The 6,993-nt window shown below is 47.2% G+C and overlaps 3 pseudogenes; all 3 read right to left on the reverse strand.

The window, feature by feature from the left end:
• Positions 1-1,432: 1,432 nt before the first annotated feature.
• LOC144898157 (5S ribosomal RNA) lies at positions 1,433-1,551 on the reverse strand (annotated as a pseudogene).
• Positions 1,552-2,524: 973 nt separating this feature from the next.
• LOC144898193 (5S ribosomal RNA) lies at positions 2,525-2,633 on the reverse strand (annotated as a pseudogene).
• Positions 2,634-2,745: 112 nt separating this feature from the next.
• LOC144898199 (5S ribosomal RNA) lies at positions 2,746-2,864 on the reverse strand (annotated as a pseudogene).
• Positions 2,865-6,993: the final 4,129 nt, after the last annotated feature.

Below are 6,993 nucleotides of genomic sequence, written 5' to 3' on the forward strand. Positions count from 1 at the left end.
TTCTAGATGGTTTACTTTGGTTGGTTGGAGCTGAAAAATGTAACACCAATCCTTGCACTTTAGGTCTTCCTTTTTGACTTGTGGTTTTCCACTTTTATTTCCCATCTTGGGAATAATTTGGTCCCTGTTGTGATGAGCTTCCTAGGGAAAACTAACAACAGGGTTGTTTGTCAGTGAGAGAGTAATGAACTTTTCTTTGAGGTAATTCTCAAGCTTCTACCCCGGTGAGGGCGGAGAATTCTCTTCTTCCTCAAAGACTTACTCTTTTTCTCACCCTTTAATATGAAGACCTGTCTAGTGACGAAATCTCCCATTCACACACTCATTCGTACTTTGAAAACGATTCACATTCAAACCCCGAAAAGGCCTTTCACCGCGGAGGCTCTCCTTTCCTAGCCTGTTACAACTGTCAACTCCGTCTTTGTACAAAAAACTGCCAACTCTTTCTTATTGTGAAAGACCGTCAACTCCGTCTTTCTACAGAAGACTGCCGAGCTGTCCTATTGCAAAAGACTGCCAGCTCGTCTTCCTACAGAAGACTGTCGAGTCCGTCTCTTTGCTTGCCAGCCACTAGTATACACAAGGCTTTAGCACCGGGTGACAAACCTTATTGACTTGCGGGCCGCACTCAGCTCTAGAACCCTTAGCGGGCTGCAGGTCTCAGTTTGCGCACCCCTGCTTTAACACAAAGGGACTCACACTCTAATCAAAAGTGTCTTACTGTTTGTTGTCTTCTCTTCCGTCGGTATCCCGTCAACCTTCAGCTTCCAGTTGTTGAGCTGAGAAGACAGCCCGTCAAAGGGTTTTGTCTGCCGTGGCCACGGTCTTTCTGTCTTGTCCGCTCCACAACTGGACTCCTCAGGTATCTTGGGTTCCAGCTCGAAGGACCAAGTAAATGTGAGGTTCAAACTCCTGTGACACTTGTAAAAACACTTCAATCAAAAGCAGCGAGGAGAGTGAAACCACATACCCAGCAACATGTATGCATGTATGAGTATGCAGTTCACGCTCCTCTCTTTATATTCTCTTTCCGGGGGTCCCTACTACATGGTCGTGCAACTCTAAGGGGGGGGTGGAGAAGGCAGTTGCACAAGCTTTATTTGTTTGTCTATGTGTGTGTATGTGAGAGCAATTACTTTTATTGTTTTATGAGTTCTTATCTTGACACATTCTTGCAGGATTAGCATGAGCATGTGCAGGGTTGCTGTTGGCGCATCCAGGCACCTCCAGAACCTGGGCATCACTGGGGGTCTCTGATCAGGGTCACAGGAACCTTCCTTCTTCAGCACATTCAAACACTTTCTATTGTCTAAGCAAATGGACATAAGGGTGATAACTAATGCTATCTTCATTCTATCTACATTTTTTTCTAACACTGCAAAAAGTGTCAAACAGCGCCCTCTGCTGCCAGGCAAGAGCAGAAACCAGAAGAAGCTTACAGCACCTGGTATTCCCAGGCGGTCTCCCATCCAAGTACTAACCTGGCCCGCCCCTGCTGAGCTTCCGAGACCGGATGAGATTGGGTGTTTTCAGGCTAGTACGGCCGTAAGCTGCCAGGTCAACTGAAAAGATCCTATTTGAAGGCGACGCAGGCCAAACCAGACTCCAGCAAAAAGTGTCAAACAGCGCCCTCTGCTGCCAGGTGTGATGGAAAAAATTATATTTCACAGGTATAACATAGGTTACACATTGTGTGAATTACTTTACGGCCTTTTGTAGAGCTTCAACATTTGCATCCGAGCACATCCTGCTGGATGGTGGCACAGCAGGAGAATATCTGTAACCTGGGGTTAGGGACTAATCCCCCATACATGAGGGTGGCATCGGGGGAGTGAGATGAATGTCTCTTTTCTATTGTAATGTAATTCATTTGCATGCTATGAAGTATAAGAGTTCCCGCCAAAATACCATTCTTGGCCAGACACCTGCAGACCGCCATGCATACTCTGTGTTGTCTGACCCCTTTGTTTTGCAAAGGTAATAAAAACTGCCAGAGTTATGTATTTATTTCAGGCATTCTCTATCCTACTTAGGATGATGGAAACACAGGCAAGAGCAGAAACCAGAAAAAGCTTACAGGACCTGGTATTCCCAGGCGGCCTCCCGTCCAAGTACTAACCAGGCCCGCCCCTGCTGAGCTTCCAAGATCGGGCATTTTCTCAGGGTAGTATGGCCGTAAGCTGCCAGGTCAACTGAAAAGATCCCATTTGAAGGTGAAGCAGGCCAAACTAGACTCCAGCAAAAAGTGTCAAACAGCGCCCTCTGCTGTCAGACAAGAGCAGAAACCAGAAAAAGCTTAAAGTAACTGGTAGTCACAGGCGGTCTCCCATCCAAGTACTAACCAGGCCCGCCCCTGCTGAGCTTCCGAGACCGGATGAGAGTGGGCATTTTCAGGGTAGTACGGCCGTAAGCTGCCAGGTCAACTGAAAAGATCCTATTTGAAGGCGACGCAGGCCAAACTAGACTCCAGCAAAAAGTGTCAAACAGCGCCCTCTTCTGTCAGGCAAGAGCAGAAACCATAAAAAGCCGACAGCACCTGGTATTCCCAGGCGGTCTCCCATCTAAGTACTAACCAGGCCCGCCCCTGCTGAGCTTCCGAGATCGGGCATTTTCAGGGTAGTATGGCCGAAAGATGCCAGGTCACCTGAAAAGATCCTATTTGAAGGCGACGCAGGCCAAACTAGACTCTGGCAAAAAGTGTCAAACAGCGCCCTCTTCTGTCAGGCAAGAGCAGAAACCAGAAAAAGCTTAAAGCACCTGGTATTCCCAGGCGGTCTCCCATCCAATTACTAACAAGGCCAGTCCCTGCTGAGCTTCCGAGACCGGATGAGATTGGGCGTTTTCAGGCTAGTACGGCCGTAAGCTGCCAGGTCAACTGAAAAGATCCTATTTGAAGGCGACTGTTTTATGAAATACTTTGTTACAGGTTTGGAGAGATCGCAGCAGAGAAATGATCACAAACAACGACTGTATATATATTAGTGATGTTTAATAATAAAATACACAGCAGTTCACAACATTTCCCATCGAGTTATTATGCTAGACAGAAGCTGTCACCCCTATGCCCCCACACAACACCATCATGAGTTATCATGCTAGACACAAGCTGATCACCCCTATGCCCCCACATAACACTCCATCATGAGTTATCATGCTAGACACAAGCCGATCACCCCTATGCCCCCACACAACACTCCATCATGAGTTATTATGCTAGACACAAGCTGATCACCCCTATGCCCCCACATAACACTCCATCATGAGTTATTATGCTAGACACAAGCCGATCACCCCTATGCCCCCACATAACACCCCATCATGAGTTACTATGCTAGACATAAGCTGTCACCCCTATGCCCCCACATAACACCCCATCATGAGTTACTATGCTAGACATAAGCTGTCACCCCTATGCCCCCACATAACACTCCAATCAGCACAGTTCAGATCCAGAATAGCATACCTTACCGTTGACAGAGGGCGGAGAGCCAAAAACACCCCGGTAGAGTAATCTGGAAACCGAAAGCTGGACACTCGTGCACAGTTCACAGCAGACTCTAACCGGGATTGAGAAAACAAATGCTTTATAGACTCGCCCGTGCGAAAACAGGTGGCGAGCCTGTCTCCGCAGGAGAAGAGTCATCGCCTCCGTCCTCTGCCTCAGGCCCCTCAATGTCTCACAACATTCAGTTCGTTCTCAGGATATGGGCATAATATTTATCCCGGAAAATACAAATAAGTGTGCAAGACCAGTTATAATCAGTGTGTGAAAGCGAAAACAAGCACTGAAAGTACAAAACATGTTGTATAAGTGTGATCAGTGTGCAAAAGTCAAGCACTGAAAGTCGAAAGTACAATATAACCATGTGGGTCAGCTCAGGACACAAGTAATACTAAACAATAATAATAATAATATTATTATATTATTAAGTAACAATTTCTTCCTTCATCCCACCCTGTGGCCTGAGCTGAAACCACCAATTAATTGATAAACCGTTCAGGTAGATCATCCTCATTTTCAAACATCCAATTAACATAGGCATCCCCCTGGTGCAACAACACCATGATGTCATGATTCCCGTGTAACATGTGCCCAATAACAAACTGATACATAGAAATACGATCGGGGAATGTTAAATGCAGGGGGTCCGAACGTCTTGGCCACCAGGATACATGATGACCCGGAGGGTCAGCTTTCACAACCATCTTTGTTATATCCCTCCCAAACGGCCCCAAATCATGGTATAGTTCTATTTTCATTATTCAAGAAACTGCGTGATAAATTCGTTGCGACAAAATAGCTCGGGTGCGTCTAATATACCAAAACATGCAGATAAGAACCAAAAATGGAGGGACTAAGTGTTGTCGTGCTGTTACCGACATTCCTGTAAATATATCCCACCAGTGATGAGCCGAAGATTGCTCAATTGTTCTGGCGGCATGTACCACCTCATTCCGGGCGATCATGGTGGACACCTGCAACCTGGACACATCTGTCAAATGAGTTTTCACAAGATGCTTAAGTGTCTCCGAACGGTTCAGTGCGCTGCTGAAGCGTGTCAGATCCACCTGCCAAGGCAGCGATAGGGCTTGCCATTGTCGGTTTGTCCAACTGAAATTTGTCAATCGAAACGATTGATTGTGCCAGGTAAACAGATGCACGTCCCATAAACATCCGGAAAACGGTGTCGTTGGCAACTGGGGATGTGGATTCACTGTTGCTACACAAATAGAGTGGGGCCCTATCTGGTATAGCAAGTCCTCAGGCTTCTCCACATTCCAATCACACAGTGCCGTGTCATTCGTAAAACATGGGTCTCGATATATTTGCATTTGTAAGCATACAGTCCCCTTGTCCATTACGTCACAACCTTCCAGATCATAAGTCAGATTAGTCTGTGGACTAAACCAGTCTCCATGCGTTTTCAAGAAATAATAATGGTTTCCCACTATTAATGGCAAAATCCGATATCTGCATATGGTCATGGGTCGGGTTACGTTTACTTCCAACCACATTCCTTGACAGTGTGTTTCATTGCACTGAGTCAGGCTAGGTTTAACTTGTAACCATACGCGGTCCGATATGTTCCATAAGTGTCTCCACGGCTGCACTGCTGAGGAGGTCAATGTTCTCAACAAACGTTCTTGCTGAACTTTAGCATTAAGCATTTGCAAGGTACATTTGGCACTATTCAACGTCCTTGTAACATCGTGTAAAACTTCTGATGTTGCATCCCACATATCAATGTTCCAACCCAGAAATGCGTCTATCACATGAGCTCCCCCTTTTTGGGTTTCTACAGTTGTAGGCATCCATTGTGCCACCCTGCGGAACCCATGAGCTGTCGCTTGACCTGTGGATGATAACATGGATCGTGTAACTTCTCCATCAATGGTGTTGGATACTCCTAACAAAGTTCCTGTTCCCCCTAACAGTGTATCATACCACGCTCGTTTGTTCCTTCGTGGCTTGCAGGTTGGTATTGATGGTAACCTTATCTCCCAATGAATCTCATTATGTGTCATCTGGTAAGCCATGTGTGTGCATGATGTCACTATTGGCACTAACGTAGGGTGTGTCACCTGCTGATGTGGTGGTACTACCAAAATGACCCAGATTGTTGAGCTGCGTCCCGTAACCTCAGTTGAGTTTGAAATCCAGATGTCAGTGTCGCCTGATGTTACCGTCCATTGCGTCCCATTGGTTGATGAGCATGATACGTCCTCATGAAATGTGAAGGGATTTTCCGTCAGGAAGGGATTTCCCGTTAATCGACAGAGGCTTACTTCAGCTTCAACGGTAACGTTGCATCCCGTTCTCAGGATCATGGACCATGCACGTGGTCCGTGGTAGGGGTCACAATCCAAGGTGATGTTTGCAGTCCGGCAGACGGACCACGCAGGGCAGCGGAAGTTATCCTGCGTGCGATTATTGGTGCTGTTCCCCCATCCCACTTGAACCACGCGAGGCAAGCGAGGAGCTCCTTCCACCGGTGTCACCCAAGAGTGGGCGTTCCTCGGGCCGCATGCAAGCAGGACAGCCAGGAGAGTGCCCCAACAACCGACATGGCCATTTCCTGGGTGGGACCCCATGGTACGACGATCCTCGGGCTCCTTCCGCCGGACGTCCCACCAGCAGCCTCAACATCCACGCCCCGACGCTTGCCACCAGGCTGTGAACACAGATATAAATCATACTGAAAAACAAAACACATGATTAGTTTTCTCTCCTATAACATTTATGGATGGGCACATTGACCCATTTAGTTTCTCCGTCGTAGAGAATGGTCACTACTTGATCGTTTCCTTGCGCAATGATTTCCCCAGGTCTCGGCGGGCCTTGGGTCTGTTTGACCCACACTTTAGCCCCCACTTTGTCTGTCGATCCAAATCCTCTGTCTCCCCTTTGCGTTTGTGCGACAGGAGGATCCACCTCTACTGCCAGAGAGAACAGGCAGGGTTTGACCAGGAGCTGAGCGATCTTATCGCCCTGATTTATCACATGTGGAGTGGAAGTAAGATTAAACATGACCACTCCCAAGCTCCCTTGATAATCTGGATCAATGATTCCTGCCAGCGTAGTTATTCCTTTGACAGACAGGCCTGACCTGGGAAGTATGTGACCGTACATGTTGGTTGGGCATTTCAGTCCCAACCCTGTGTCAATCACCACAGATTGCTGCGGCAGCAACGTGGTGGTAGCCTGTCAGAACTCAGTCGAGTTCACCATCCTCATGAGAGGCGTGGCTGGTCCCAAGGGACAATTGTTTATCTGTTTAATGGTTACATTCAACACTTCTCTCCACCCCAACAGAGTCCCGGTGTTCGTGTTTTCCTTTAGGGTACTCTTCAGGATGCCATTCATTCGCTCATGATATATCCACATAACATTATGCTCCTCTGCCCACGCCTTTACCTCTTTCCCGGTGAAATGGGTGCCATTATTTGTCTGCATCTGCATAGGAATACCATAATACTGCTCTATAAGTTGTA

This window comes from Doryrhamphus excisus, linkage group LG2 (assembly GCF_037039965.1).
Source record: "Doryrhamphus excisus strain RoL-2023G ecotype Guam linkage group LG2, RoL_Dexc_Guam_v1.1, whole genome shotgun sequence".
Classification (NCBI taxonomy): Eukaryota; Metazoa; Chordata; class Actinopteri; order Syngnathiformes; family Syngnathidae; genus Doryrhamphus; species Doryrhamphus excisus.